Source organism: Ovis aries, chromosome 8, assembly GCF_016772045.2.
Source record: "Ovis aries strain OAR_USU_Benz2616 breed Rambouillet chromosome 8, ARS-UI_Ramb_v3.0, whole genome shotgun sequence".
In the NCBI taxonomy this organism is placed as follows: Eukaryota; Metazoa; Chordata; class Mammalia; order Artiodactyla; family Bovidae; genus Ovis; species Ovis aries.
This window is the reverse complement of record NC_056061.1, coordinates 46995587-47011864: the sequence shown is the minus strand read 5'-3', so window position 1 is coordinate 47011864 and position 16278 is coordinate 46995587. Positions and strand designations below refer to the sequence as shown.

Below are 16278 nucleotides of genomic sequence, written 5' to 3'. Positions count from 1 at the left end.
TATGTTATTTTGATATAAACATGCTGGTGTGTTTAAAATAATAGTGAAAATATATTATATTTTATTCACATAGACCCAAGTTTTTATTAATGGCTTTATTTTTATTTTAAAAACGTGTGTGTGACTATATAGTGGAAGGAAATAAAACAACTGTAATGGAGAAGATGGAAAAAAAAAAATCTCTCTTCCCCACAAGGTGGTACTGTGGTTCTTTTACTCTTTCAGAAATCTCAGCATAGAATTGATATTTCTCCACTTCTCTTTCTTCCCCCAACATTTTACAGGTGATCTTCAATTAGATTCTAATAAAAATGAGAAATAATTTCAAAGGAAACTTGATACTTTTAGGTTTGAAGTAACTGACAAGTAATTAAAAATTCTCTATTTAGCCTTAGCTTTTTGCTTCTTTGTAAATACGAACTTTGGTTATAGTTTATGATGCTTATACGCTAAAGAGTGGAATTTTGTTACAAAGAAATAATATATTTTCAGGTATCTTTAAAATGTTTCAATAAATGAATATAAAGTCAGCTCATTTTTAGGCAATTCAAGTTTTAGGCAGTCCGGTTTTCTCTCTCTAACCACTCCCAATAAATAACTTGATCTAAATCTCGGTTTTATAGGTAAAAATCACAGAACATGCTTAAAAAGCACGAGTGTATCTTGTGCTTTTTTAAAGCTGTACCTTTGAGCTTATTTGAAGATTAAAAAATATATTTCTGTGTAAGTATGGACCATCATATATGAATTTGCTTTTTCTCTTAGTAAGAAACCAAGACTAGTAATTCAAGACTGGGTTCCAGTTTCAGCTTCCCAGTACCGTTCGCAGGCGCTTGGGGACGTTTGTTGAGCCCTTGCATAGATTTCTGGGCCTGGCGGCGTCTAGGACGTTATGACAAGGCACGTTGGTGCTTTTAGGGGTCCCAGAGATCAGAAATTTAATGGTTGGGAGTAGGGCGAAGGGACTTGTGTCTTGAGACCGTATTTACACAATAAGCAGAGTTCTTCCTTGACTGCCCGATTATTTGGGTGACCCAGGGAGGGGGCCAATGGAGATTATGGGCATTTATTATCTTGGGGAGTCTAGGGTCCAATAGGAAGTGGAGACAAATCTTTAATGAATTTGTTGGTTACAATAATGAGCTTAAGAGGAAAGGGAGAAATCAAAGGAGAAGAAAACGAATTCTTCGGGAAATTGGGGAGACAAAACCAGGGCAAACACACGAGTCAAAAATGATAGCAAAAGGCAAAGAAAAAAAAAACGCAGAGAAGAAGCGGAATAAAAGAAGACGGGGCAGGGCGCTAGGAGCTCCATCCATTCTTTCATTTCATCCCGCGGGTAGCCCGCGGAAACAGTGTCTTCGGTTCCGCTTAATAGGTGGGAAAACGTTGACCTTAAAAGGTTGGGAAACTGCTCAAGGTCACCGAGCTAAATGCCAGAGTCAGAATTCTCATCGCTCCTCAACCGGGATCTGGGCTTTGGCGGGATCGCGCCAGCCGCTCGGGAACAAGGACAAGCAGGGCGGGTGGAGGCGCGGCCCGGGGCTGGAGCACGCCGTGGAGGCGGCGGGGCGGACGCGATCATTACCTCTCTAAACAAGAGCGCTTCTTAGGGGGCGCGGCCCGAAGTCTTTCCCAGCCTGTTTGGGCATCGGAACGAGAAGCTAGCAGCCCTGGGTTCCGGGGAGGGTAGAAGCGCCCCATCTCTAGGTTCCCCGTGGCGCAAAGACTTTTCGCGTCGCTTTCAAGGTCCCCTGGCCACGCCGTGGCGGGGTGCCCTCTGGCGGGGCGCTCAACACAGAGGTCTGCGGGCTGAGGATGCCCGGGGTTCCTGCTGAGTTAACCGCTCACTTCAGGACTCACGAACCTGGCGGGGACTACGGTTCCCAGAGCCCCGGCACAAGCTCCGCGGTGGAGCGCGTCCCTGTCAATGAGACCTGACTCAGACTCTTGGAAATCGCGGGTATTTACCAACCTAACGGTAACTTAACAAGAATATACACAGAAACAAGACTAGGGACGTATGTACTTCATAGGAGGTAAAAGCAGAACAACCACAAAGAAGAATAACAGGCAAAAGGTCTGCATTGTAAATCGCTGAATTTTCATGTTCTGAGTACCGTTTTCGATGAAAAGCTCCTGCCAATCCTTAGTGATTATTCAATGATTATTAATTGACGAGACACCTTTCACCTAAAAATGGCTTGTCTGCATTGTCTTTCCTCGCAGAGAACTGCGAATTAAAGTTTCTTTGTTAGAGAGAACAAAGAAGAACCCAAATTATTTTAAGGAGGCTTTAGCATTTGACTTGGCAAACCGTTTCGCGAAAATAAAGATCAACCTTCGCTCTTTGACTCGCCCCCTCTCTGTCACAATCTCACTGTAAGTTGTCTTTGCAACAAGGCTAATGATCTGGCAGGCAGGTTTGGCTCCCCCCCACCCTCCCCACGCCACCCTTTTTAGAGATTAGCAATTTAAAGTCGAGAGGTTATTTAGAAGCCTCGTAATACAACCTTTTACTTTCACACGGAAGGTAGGTGAGGCCTTGGAGAAATTAGGGGCATCTTGTAAATTTGTGCCATAGCTTGGGACCGGACGCTAGGTCCCGCCCTGGCGTTCCCGTTTTGGTTGGGGTGGTGGCCTGACTGCTCAGTTGTCTCTCACTTAAATTGGCCCTGCACCCTGCGCCCATCCTCCTGCTGGGAGCCCAGTTAAAAAACTCCCTTCTTGAGTTTCTTCTCCAGAAGGCAATGTCTTCTTCCTTTTCATTTTAAAAATTATTTTCTTTTGCTGTCAGATTCATTCTGACATAGATCAGGGGTGGAAAAGTGTGTGGTATAGAATAGAGTCATTAGTAAATCCATCTCGTTTTTTGTTTCATTTGACAGCAACACATTAAATTAATCCCTGTCCAAAAGAATCACATTAAGCGAGCTGTCAATGCTAATCCCCAGCTCATTGTTGCTACCTAGCTCGGGGTTGACTTTAATAGGTCGCGCTGACATTTGTTTCTTCAGAGACACATCGGTGACTTCATCCAGACCCAGATCTATTCTCATCAAAAGTGGAGGCACCTCCCAAGTTTTCACAGACCCTGAATTCTCTGGGCTCCTAGTTTAGGATCTGGGCTCTTGTTGGAAGTACTGACTCACATTTTTACCTTAAACTCAGTAAAGATGGTTATAACAATAAAAAGAATGCAAGACAGAATCCTCTCTGAGTAAAGCAAAAAGCTGATTTTTAAAAATATATACATTAAAAGTAGGGTGATGATTATTCATATACTTGATTTTAGCATCCTATATTAGCTTCTACTGGTGTTTACAGACCTGATTGATACAAATCAGATTTTTTGTTTGTTTGTTTTCAAGTCAGATTTAAGATAAAACAAAAACAAAAAAGAATGGTTGAAAGAAGAGTAAATTGCATAGACTAATAAAGGGAGAAGAGGCAAGGATGAGAAAACCTTATAAAGATCTATAGAAGAGATAGATGGAAAAAAGGGACTTTACTGGTAAGAAAGAATAACATCTAAGTAGTAATTTGGATAAAATGAATTTAGGCAGTATGAAAACTAGGAAAAAATACATTAAGATTAAAGCAGTCCATTAACCAACATTTAGAAACCATAACTATAAAGTGTTTTCTTTAAATGTAATCTCTCTGCCTCTCTCTCCCTTGTCTTCCGTATCCACCAACCTCCTGCCCGCACATTGATACGGATTTTCTAGCTCTGTGCTTGTGACATTTATGGATTCCAGATCTGACAATCATATATTAGCCTTTGTCTGGGCAGCTAAGAGAAAGCAGTGGATTGATCCAATCTTAAATCATTTAACCTGTTCTTAAAATACACTTCCCACCTGGTTATTCTTATGTTCTTAGAGATTTGGCAAGGTTTTTAAGATGCAGTGGGAGCTAAAAATTGAGAAATGGGCATCCCATCCATTATTTAACAAACTTATATTGAGCGGTTAGTGTATAAATACTACAGATCCTTATATACCAGAAAAGAATTATGTTTATCCTGTTTTTACTAATTGAACCATACTTTTTTCATATTGCAAAGTGATACTGTAAATATTTTTGTCAGGTGAAAAATTACCTCTGCCTCAATTTTTTTTTTTTAATCTATGTTTTCAAGTAAATGTGGCACAGTTGTACCTCTTACTCTCAGGATTTTAGTGATTTTTATTTTCTTTTACTTTTATTACAATTTTTATTTCCTTTTGCTTCCTTCTTCTCTTCAGAGTTATCTCTGGATATAAACATTTTAAAGTTACTTTCATACTATCCCTGTAATATACAGTTTCACTGAGCTTCTTATTGAAGGCAATTTCATTTATTTGAATGAACAACTGAGATTCATTCGGAGAAAATAGGTCAGGATTTTTTGGTGGTCCACACAATAAGATGGCAAAGGATCAGTAAGAAAAAAGAAGTATGCTTGCATTCAAGAATCTCCAGACAAATGCCAGGAGTGTAAGGAGTAAGAACTTAGGTTCCAATTGCATCAGTGGACTAAGACCTAGTTGACATTTTAGAAATTGGTAGGTTAGAGCAGACGTGAATAGAATGCTAAAACTCCCAGGACTCCAAACTTAACAATGCTTTGTAGTCAGTACAGTGTTATGTATACAGTAGGCACTCAGCACATAATCTTTACATCAATAGTGAATGTGCGGGTAAACCTGCTTGGGGGAGGAAATGCAAGAGTGGTGAATACAGATAGAAAACAGAAGAGAAGGCCAGAGACGACAGAGACTTTGTTAGCTGTAGAAGTGGTCGTGGTTGGTGCTTTGCTGGGTTGCACTGAGGTGGTGCTGGGGGTGAAGAACCCTCCTGCCAATGCAGGCAGATGCTGGAGACTGGGATTTGATCCCTGGGTCAGGAAAATCCCCTGGAGGAGGGCATGGCAACCCATTCCAGTATTCCTGCCTGGAGAATCCCATGGACAGAAGAGCCTGGTTGTCTACAGTGCTTAGGTTGCAAAGATACAGACACAACTGAAACAACTTTGCAGGCAGGCATGCATGCAAGTGACTGAGGAGCTGGCTTTGTGGGGCTCAAGGCAGAGGTTCAAGCCAGTAGACAATAATGAAGTGATATATGAGTACTTATCCCTTGGAAATGTATTCTTATGCACTTTTCATTGTATTCATGCTCAGGAGCTTTGTCTTCAAGGAATGTGTATTTCAAAGGAAAAATATATATGTCCAAAGTTAGGTAATTCATTGTGTGTAACAATATTGTGTCAGAAAATAACTTTCAGTGATTGAACATCTGGGTGTACCTTGTGGTTCCCCTCAGCGAGGTCTAGAAGAGCTCCTCCCTTTCCTCTCTGCTGGATGGATGAAGTAGGGGATGCCCTGATGATGAACCATTGGTGGTGGACCCCAAGGCCACTGCTGGAAGCTGGGCTAGGATCTGGGGGGTTTTGTTGGTTTGGTGGTGGCTGCAATGGCAGTGGAGTTACAATGTGGGGAACCCTTTGCGGTTCTGGTAGAGTCACCCCCCGTCATTCTCTGGAGTCTCAGGCCGTTTCCCATACCCTCCCCTCTCCTCCTGTCCCCTGCAGTTATTGTCTTCTCTGACTCAAGTTGGGGGTCTCCCTGGTTTTCTCTTCCATAGCTGTCTCAAGTGGTTTTTGTCTGGGTTTTCTCCATCTGTTGGTGAAATAGAGCCCTTGTTCATTGCTTTTGCCCTGTCTCCCATCAGACCTTGAGGCAAACAAAGCATTTTTTAATTTTTTAAAAGGATTGGTTTTGTTAGTAATGGGAGTAGAGGGCACACATAGAGGTGAAAGGGTACTCCCATTTTCTTTTCATTTATACAGCTACGTTTTTATTAAAACACAAATATATATATACAAGGACCCGAGTCAGACTAAATTTCTGACTCCACTTTTCTAGATATTTGTCACAGGAGTTGGGGTAGATGTCTGGGAAGAATGGGCTTTCGAGAGGAGAGTAAGGATTAGAATAAGTGTGTGGGCACTGCTGGCTTTAACTAGGTGGGATGTCAAAGGGAAGAAGTCAGCTTTGAGGCTTTTCCCTCAACTCAACTTTCGTCACTTGCTATTGCTTCTGAACCACAGGCTCCCCTCCCAGGACAACAGGGAGCAGGGTGAGAAGTCAGACACATGGGATTGTTTCTAAGTGTTGATAATCTTCTCTGAGTGCTTGATGGCCTCTCATTACTGACCTTTGGCATGTTTCTGTGATACTGTTTTCTGGGTTAGTAGACCAGGCTATGGAACATAAAGAAGACCCAAGTCGGCCGAGAAAGGAGGTGTTCAAACTTAAATACTTTTAGTTTTGTTCTATTGCTTCTAAGCCTTAGAAAAGACTGTAACTGACAACTACAACCCATTTTCAAACTTAATTTATATCTGTGCAATTTAGGTAGAAAGCCCCTGGGCAGGTACGGTAACTTTTTTCTGTGCCTGCCAGGGTACCGAGCACATTGAAAGCATTTAACAAATAATGATAATAATTTAAAGCAATGGGAGCGTTGGGTGTATAGGGAGATAAGAAACTGGAAAACTGGGGCCCACTAATAATTAATAATGTCTCAGGAGGTGGTCCCACTGTTTTTGGATTTTAAATCCCCTTGTTCAATTTCTTGCTGGAGTGAATTCTGCACAAAAAAGAATAATCTTTAATTTGATACTTAGTCACTTCAGTGTCCTGTGCTGAGCTGGCTAAGATTGCATATTCTTATGAAAATATACGCATTCATAATCAGTCTGATAATGTTGCTCCCTAGGGCTTCTAAATGCAAAAGCAAGAGATCATTTACTCAGATATGTGGCTTCAAAGTCACAGGGAGCTTCTGAGAAGTTCACATTTCTCATTTTTCACTTTTTATTCTTGGAACTGAAAGGAAAACAACACCATGAAAACTTCTAATTGAATACATAATGAAACAAGGCCCTGCACTGGCGAGTTAAGTCTTCACCAGGAATGAATTCTTGCCCCTTTATGTAGTAGACTCAATCGACAGATATTTTAATAAAATGATAGGGTAACTTGAATATGGCTCTGATTAATGTTTGATTACTAATTATTTTGATGCCACTTAGGCTCATGCCCTGAAGGTTTGGAGTCTGCCTTTATTTATGTGGATTAAGATATTTAGAGATCATAGGAAAGGCAACTCTAAGGACAGATCGGAAAGGATGCGAAGTGACTCTCCTTGCCCCGCCCCCCCCCTCAGTGTTTTATTTTCCTGTGTCTGGTGCATCCTTTAGCACCAGCCTTGGGTTCAGGTTAGACTTTCCTTCTCCCTGTATCAAAGTTTGTGATTCTTTGCTTTTCTGAAGTGACTCTACTTCATTTTATATTCTGCTTTCATAATGCTCTTGAATCCTTCCTCTCCTCTATATCCTCTTTGCCATGGTCCAATTTTGAAACTACACCGTCTCTTGTCTGAATTACTAAAGTGGCTTCCAGAGTGGTACATTCAGTCTGGTCTTCTTGTATTAATAGTCCACCCTTCACCCTGCTGTTAGAGGATTTTTTTGTTTTTTGTCTTCATCCTAAAGCACAGGTCTGCTTCAGTCTCCCCTTCAGTAAAAATTTTCACACCCCACCTCCCTCAGCTATTGGATAAAAATCATATACCTTGGCAGAGCATACAAAGATACTTTGTTATCTGGTCCCTGGCTATCTTCCCAGCATTATCAATAGCTTCCTCGCTGTGGATCTTTATACCACCACATGGGGCTATATATGTGCTGCTTTGCTTCATCCATATACCTTTGAACATGACAATCTGTTTGCTTGAATTGCATTTTTCCCTTTGTTTCTGTGGAAGATGCCTACGTTTCCTCCAAGACTCACCTTGAAATTACCTTATTGGTTTGGAGATGGAGATTATTTCCCACATTTTTTAAAAGCCAAGAATCTATTCTTGGATTAGTGTAGGATTAGGTCAGTTTCTCTTTCTAAGGAATTGATAATGGGGATGGAAAGAGAGAGTCAGTTAGTTGGCTGTGGGTGTTGGATGAGTAAGGTCTTATGGTCTCAAGGGTTGATGTGGTCATATGTGCAAGCCAAGAGAGATGATCTTTAAGGAAAGGTAGGAAAATGGGCAAACTGCAAGAAAAAGCATGTGTAAGTGATGAGCAAACAAATAGAGAATGAGTGGGGACTTGTCTTGATTCTTGGTGGCTTGTCAATTCCTATTGGAGTCCCTTTTGATGCTGCAGCTGCTTTTTAGACACTCAAATCTATGCTAATATCTTCTTATTTAACTTGACCAGTTGAGTTTCTGTTCCTTATTATCAAATGACTTCTTATTAAGACTCATCATGCAATACTTTATAAAAATGATTGTGTATATGTTCATCTTCCCCACCAGACAGTAAACTCCCTGAGGGTAGTGACACTGTTTTATTTATTTTGAGATTTCCAGCAATTAGTCTCGCTGTGGTAGGCTGACAATATATGTTTGAATGAATGGAAACTAATCTCATTTTTTCAAAGCCTTTTCTAACAAGGAGTTTATGAAATTACAAAGCTGGTGTTGCTATCACAGTGGATGATAAAATGTTAGTTCTTCCAGTAAGTATTTGTATTTTAATAAGGGCCTTCTGGAATCAATCCTTCAAGGCACAGGAAAAGTTGTAAACCTGGGAGCTTTTATCTAGTACTGATAAAGTACTAGATTTGATGGGCACTATTTTGGGAGCCTTTCAATGCATCTAAGATTGTAACATACCTTTGTTCAGGACCAGCAGGGTGTAGGACTGCAAGCAGACAGAAAGAACTGTCTAAGGGACAGAAAGACTCCTTTCCAGCAGGGACTGATGAAGTGGGCACCAGGACTGGGACCTCACTGCCAAGAACTGCATTTGCTTCCTTCCAAATGGTTTTATATAAACACAGATCATCCAGGAAAAACAGAAGTACTCTTAGTGAAATCAATCAAAACAGTTAAGTTACTTGAGGTAATATGATAGGGAAGTTCACTTTGTGAATCAGTATATTGCTCTTTAGATATTGTTGTCTCTAATAATACATTCGCTTACACTTTCTGCATTGGTGTTACTGATCAAATGACAGAATAAACACTCAAATAAACCTCCTTTTCTATGGCATGAATTGAAGAAGATGCTTCCATATTTTAGCTGAAACTTCTTTATAGGAAAATCAAATGGAACAGATCATTGAAATTAACTTGAGATGAATGTTTCCCCCTACCAAATTTGACCTTCCAAGATTTTTAGGTCATGTAATTCTTGATCTCCCTTTTGAATTGTGAGAGGTACATTTTCACCCTCTTTTCCCTCTTTACAGTATTGTATTATTAATCATCCCCCTTTTTGGTTGGTACAATCAGGGCCATGAAACTATCATTTCTCAAGCTGCCATCCTCATTAACTGGCATTTCTGTTAGGGCAGATACCTTTGAGAACATCAGCCTTCATTAGGACCAGAATCTGTTTAACACAAGACCTCTTTTAGACAAATCTTTAAACAGAGAAGGCATCTTTCTTAATACTATATCTGGTAAATGTGTGAGCACTAGAGTCTAGCTTTATCTGAGGACTCAAATTCTACTTGTGGTTTAAGATGGTGTTCCTTTTAACATTAAATGTAATAAGGTGGGGGCTTACCTGGTGACTCAGTGGTGAAGAATCTGCCTGCCAAAGCCACAGAGACATAGACAAAGAACAGACTTATGGACACAGTGAGGAAAGGAGACAGTGGGACAAACTGAGAGAGCAGCATGAAAGTATCTATATTACCATGTGTAGAACAGATAGCCAGTGGGAATTTGCTGTATGACTCAGGGAGCTCAAATCTGGAGCTTTGTGACAACCTAGAGGTTTGGGATGGAATGGGAGGTGAGAGGGAGGTTCAAGAGGGAAGGGGCATATGTATACCTATGGCTGATTCATGTTGATGTATGGCAGAAACAAATACAACGTTAAAGCAATTATCCTTCAATTAAAAATAAATAAATTAAAAAGAATCCTCCTGCTAAGCAGGAGATATAGGTTCAGTCCCTGGGTCGGGAAGATCCTCTGGAGAAGGAAATGGAAACCCACTCCAGTATGCTTGCCTGGAGAATCCCATGGACAGAGGAGCCTGGTGGGCTACAGTCCATGGGGTCACAAAGAGTTGGACATGACTTAGTGACAAAACAACAGCATGATAAAGTGGAGGTGCAGCATGGGCATGCTGTTGGATAAATACTTTAAAACGTTAACAATGTGCTAAATGAAGATGTTATTACTTCTCAGGTTTGATATTATCTTTCTGTAGATATCATGCAGTGACATAGGACTCTTTATGAATCTATTCTTTCTTTCCTATATTTAAGAAGTTCAGTTAATATTTGTTTAGGAGTGATTGCTTACCAGGCTAGGATTGGAGACTGGTCAGTTTTAGGGGGAAGCTTAATTTAATGGTTGAGTTTAAGAGAGGGGAGAAGCTCTTTCTTCTTGCCCACTCCTCAACCCATCTCACATCTAGTGGAGAAAACAGTGAAAGCAGGTGGGGAAGAAGAAAGGAAGACCTGAATGAGAGTGAGGTCCAGTTCCAGAGAGCTTTTCATGCATTTGGAACAAGCAAAATAAAAGTAGCCCTCCGTACACAATTCAAACTTTTTATTTAAATATAACAAAGCTATCAAATATGCCATCTTGATAACAGCTAATAGCTCTTTATATTTTAGACTTTATTTACAAAACATCCAAACATTTCTTTCCATTCATATCCAATATATTGTAACCTATGCTTTATGTGACCTCAGAGGCCATTTAATTTATTTTCCTCATTGTGCAGGAGAACAATTGAGTAATCCGTTTTATAATCAGGATGGTTACATACTTTCTTGTCCAAATCTAGACACTGAGAATAAAAGAGGTTGTTATTCATAATACCCTAGGACAACATGTATAAACTGGGAAACTAGAATTTATGAGCACCTTGATAATCAAAAATAGAAATTAAGATTGCCAGATGGCTGAATCATTAAAACTAACTCAATTGCCTTTTTAGTGTTCTGCCATTATGACTGAGGGAAAAAGTTAAATTGGCCATTCTAAAAGTGCTAACATTTTTTTTTGATCATTTATTTTGTACTGGTTGGTATTCTGAGCATTTAATTCATAAAAATACGATGAATCCTCATAATAACTCCATGAAGTTGCCACTCTTTTCCTGATTTGACAGATGAGGAAACTAAGATCTGGAAAGGTTAACTTACTTGTCCAAAGTCATAAAACTAGTAGCTAAGAGAGCTGGGGTTCAAACCCAATTCCATTACCTCCTGAGTCTCATGTCTTAATCATCACCTTATTCTGCCTCTCATGTGTCTAGGATCCGTGGTTGTGGAGGTGGATCTTTAATAGGCATTTGGTAATTGATGCTTTTGAACTGTGGTGTTGGAGAAGACTCTTGAGAGTCCCTTGGACTGCAAGGAGATCCAACCAGCCCCTTCTAAAGGAGATCAGCCCTGGGTGTTCTTTGGAAGGAATGATGCTAAAGCTGAAACTCCAGTCCTTTGGCCACCTCATGCGAAGAGTTGACTCATTGGAAAAGACTCTACTGCTGGGAGGGATTGGGGGCAGGAGGAGAAGGGGACGACAGAGGATGAGATGGCTGGATGGCATCACCGACTCGATGGACATGAGTTTGAGTGAACTCCGGGAGTTGGTGATGGACAGGGAGGCCTGGCGTGTTGCGATTCATGGGGTCGCAAAGAGTCGGACACGACTGAGTAACTGCACTGAACTGAACTGTAATCTAAAATTCAGGATGCTATTTAGCTTTTCTAAGATAATCAAACTTTTTTCTTTTATGTTTTCACTGTACTTGACCATTTTGCAAAAATACTATTTTTCTATCTTACTATTTAAAAAAAGAAGCTCCAGTTTTAAATTAGGAGGGAGATCAGAGTTTATCTAATTCAATCTTCTTTATCAGGTGAGCAGTCAAGGCTCAGCATCTTTCATATCTATGGAAGTTCACTTAGGAGTACAAACTGAACTGGAACCCAGGTTTCCTGCCCCTCAACCTGCAGCCCTTTCAGTAGTTTTTCCTTCACTTAAAATAAGAAAAATTAATATACCATGTATTGAATACAGAATGTTCTCTATAAAACTATGCTGAAAGTTAAAAGCAGAAGTATAATTCAGGAAGATGTAATTTTTCTCTAACAAAATAACACATTCCTGTTATGCACACAAAGAACCAGCCAAAATCAGCAATCTGCACCAATAATTCTAAATTCTAGTCTAGCTTCTGTCACTGTTTTTGTGCAGTATTTGGTAGGTCAGTTCACCTCAATGACAGTTACCTTATGTTTATTATAGGGAAAAATAATGTCTTTACTCTCTGAGGCAAGAAAAAGGCTGCCTTTAAAAAATATACATTAATAATTTTAAAATACATTTCAAGTTGGAAGGGACTTGAAAATTCCATGTTATGAGCATACTACCATATTTTTATAAGAAGCAAATTATCTAAAGTACTAACAGTAATGGTTAAACAAGGCAGAAAATCTTTAAACATGGTAGTCTCTGTTTTTGCCTTTGATTTCAATTCTATTCTTCTGGATAGACAGAATTAAATAAAATTTATGTATATATGTTTTCCTGTCTTGACCACATTCTTGTTCAAAATAAATTGTATTATAAAGCTGCAATAAGTTTCCTGAATTTAGTAAACGAAGGTAAATAATTCAAGCAATTTCTCCTTGACTCTCCTTAGCTCAGAAGACTATTGCCATTGGTCACATTAACTGGGTAATTACTAAATTTCTATTACTTTCTAGTATTACAGCTGAACCAAAAGTAGGAGAGCATGAACACTGAAGGTAAACTGTGAACAAATAGAACTGTATTTAATTTTTTCGTGTGTGCATATGTTTACATATTTTAGAGGTTAGAGGAAGACTTTCATTTCATGAAAAATAAAAATAAAGGAAGAACCAAAATAATCTATTTTGGAGTAATAGCTGTTTTTAATTAAATGCTTAAGTTATATTAGAATAGGTATAACCCCAGTCTGTATTTCAACTTCATCACATGTAAGACTTAATTATAGATATCATTAAAAAAATTTGATACTTTTTAAAAGTAGGAAGTAACATTTAAATCTATTTGACAGGATCTGTTTGCTGTTCCTCGTTTGCATTATCTGTTGTACAGAATACATAAAATGCATGTTCTAGGTATTTATTAAAGATATATCTTGAAGGCATAGGTTCAAGTTAAAGAAGTATTTTTTGAATAGAAATATTCCTGGCAGTTAATAAGTTGGCATTTCTTTTATGGTTTTGATTATATCTTTATTTTAACCATTAGAGGGCACATTAGTTCAAGAAAAATTAAAATCACAGCAACAAAAGAAAATAGGCTTAGAAGTGGTAGGCAGAGAAAATTTCTGTATTTAACTGTGCTTATTTTCACTCATTTTATTGTCACTTGCAACATAATCTATTAGTTTTTTTAAATCTGGAAAGAATTCAAGTGTATATAGTTCCGTTTAAGAAATGACTCTTCACTTTTTATTGCTAGCTACTACTCCTAAGAGAATGAAGTTGGCCTAGTTGAATTTGATGAGGTTCACTATTATGTGACCAAGAAGGACATAATAAATCATGGCATTTGAAGAACATCCTGAGTTCAAAGGTATGTATGATTAGGTTATTATGAAGTAGGTAAATGCTAGTCCCTGGTCTTGTAGTTATTAAAAAAAAAAATGGCACCTAAGTGTGAGTGAAGGCAGCTTCACCACAAGTATTTATAACCTTTACAATTTGGTACAAATTATAGAGAGAACAATGGATGGCCCCAGAGTGAACACAAGGCTTTATTTCACTAGAAAGACTTGACTGGGGTCATAAACTGTAAGAGGGCAGGCCCCTCAAGTGGCTTATGAATGACTGCGCAGTCCCAGAATGAGTTCATTTGTTTTCAATCTACAGCAAACTGTTATTATTGCTAATGTTCAGTCTTTTGCTCTAAGGCTGCAGGCTTTTAATCTGTAAAGGCTGAAATAGATACTAGCTAGTATTTAACAATGATGCTTTTATTATGTTGAGTGAAATGAATGCATTACATGATTAGTTCATTAATTTAATAAAATTAATTGAGCACCTACTAAGTTTCAAGTTCTAGCATGGGTTGTAAGGACTAAAGGCAGCTTAATGTATTGTCCCTAGCTTGACAATATAATTTTTTATTACCCTGTGATTTATGAGAAATAAATCAACAAATAACTGTAGCATATGATAAACTTTATTTATTAGTGGGAAAATAGGGAAGTGATTTGTCAAATCTACAATAAAAGTATTTTACATTTTATTTTTAAGGGAACAGAGGAGTTAGGCCAAATCATTAGTATAGACTATCTTCAGTTTATGCAGAACTTTGGTAACATTTTTTTCTGAGAGTCAATTATACAATAAATTGTAGTAATTAGTGGCATAAAACAAGGTAATAATGCAATTAAAACCAAAATATTTACTTGCTATACAAGATACTTTTATGCATCTTAATTCTGCTCCTTGCAAGCTAATAATACTCTATAGGAATTTCTGTGTGGCTTTTACATCTGGTGGCTGTGGAATTAGCATGTACAAAGAGAGCTCAGAATTATGCTTTAATTATGATTTGAATGATGATTTGAGTCTGAGCATAAGTTGTCAACAGAATTGTGAGCTGGAGAAAAAAGAGATAAGGATGGTTAGTGGGATAAAAAGTATATTTGCAGTCACTTACTTTAAAGTGCCTTTTGTTTTAGAAGAAGTAATTAATGTTAGAAATTAATTGGTTTAGATTCTTGATTTTAAAGTTATCACTTGGTTGCTACGATGAAGCCTTTACAAAATTACTACATGATTTGCAATGACAGGAACATTTCGGTTGAAAGGTAGAAAACATAATTGAAAAGCCAGCTTTTGAGTGCCTGCTTATCACCCTAATTGATAGCAGATGAGCCTGAGGAGCTAAATGTTGTAGTTCAATAAAAAATAATAATAATTTAGCTGGATTTCACATTATGTTGCATAGTTTCCTCTAAAGGCTAAACATTATTGCTAATGTTTTGATAAAATACTAGGCTTTCAGTGGAGCCTGGTCAGTATGTATTAACTATCACAAAGCAGTCATGGAGTCAAAATTATATACAAAAAATAGATCCAGGTATAGCATCTGAAAAGCTTGAAGGTTTGGATAACTAAATTAGGGCATTCATAAAATCCATCCATAAAGAATGATGTTTTAGAGGTATGTTTATTGATAATAGAAAACACATTACAAAGCGGGCTATACAGTATGAGACCTACTACTGTAAGAAAAAGCAACATATATAAGAATGGAAAAAATCAGAAAGGATATATGCCAAATGTTAACAGTGATCATCTCAGGGAGTGGAGTTATGAGAGATTTTCATTTTTCTTAGGCATATCTGTATTTTCCTAACTTTCTACGGCAAATATATTTAATTAGGATATGTTAATATTCCAATCTGCCTAATGTTTATCAGGAAAATCTTTACATGACTTTAGAATACAACTGTGTCCTCTTGCAGATATCTAGTTTGTCCCAGTATATATTTAACAATTCTTATTTATTCATTTAAACTCTGTTTTTGTATTTACATATTTTATTATAACAAGTATTAAAATCTTAACATGCAGCAAGGATGAAATGAAAGGAAATAGATAGAAATTGTACCACGTTTTGAGTCTGCACACGAGGAGGATGGTAGACCTATTGGTAGTGATGGTGGGGACTGGTCAAACCAATCACCTAGGACAGAAAGCGTGATTTTCCTTTAAAGAAAGATGACAGGCTAACTAACACCCTGGCTGCTTATTTCTATAAGCCAGTAACCCTTTGAGTGAAGTGAGAGCATGGACCAATTGTTCTGCTCAAGGAAAATTTATTTTCTAATTTTTATTTAAAAGAAGAGTAGCTTTAGGCAGGTGTATTTTCAGGGCACAGTTCACATCAGTGTTAACAGTTGGACCACTCATACAAAAATCAAATGAGATGGGCAGATTTGAGTGGAGGTTAGGTAGGGATTTTCATCCATGGGAAGAGCAGAATAAGCCTCTAAACTATTTGCTCGAGAAGCAATGTGCCCCCCAAAACACCCACACAGATTTGCATATGTGTTATAGTGCTCTGGGGCATCTGTACTCTAGGTCAAACAAGATCAAGCTACACAGTAAAAGAAAAAAGACGGCCATGCTAGTTGGGATTAATAGCTAGTCACAAGGTGAGCATTTATTAAATTGTTGGAAGTAAATGTT

General features: G+C 38.3%; 1 long non-coding RNA gene across 5 annotated transcripts in view; it reads left to right on the top strand.

The window, feature by feature from the left end:
- Positions 1-16278, top strand: part of LOC121820172 (uncharacterized) — a 61588-nt gene that overhangs the window by 21883 nt on the left and 23427 nt on the right. For all 5 annotated transcript variants that reach the window (XR_009601627.1, XR_009601631.1, XR_009601628.1 and 2 more), the window contains exon 2: positions 13535-13648. This is a non-coding gene — a long non-coding RNA (uncharacterized LOC121820172). The remainder of the gene's footprint in view (positions 1-13534; positions 13649-16278) is intronic.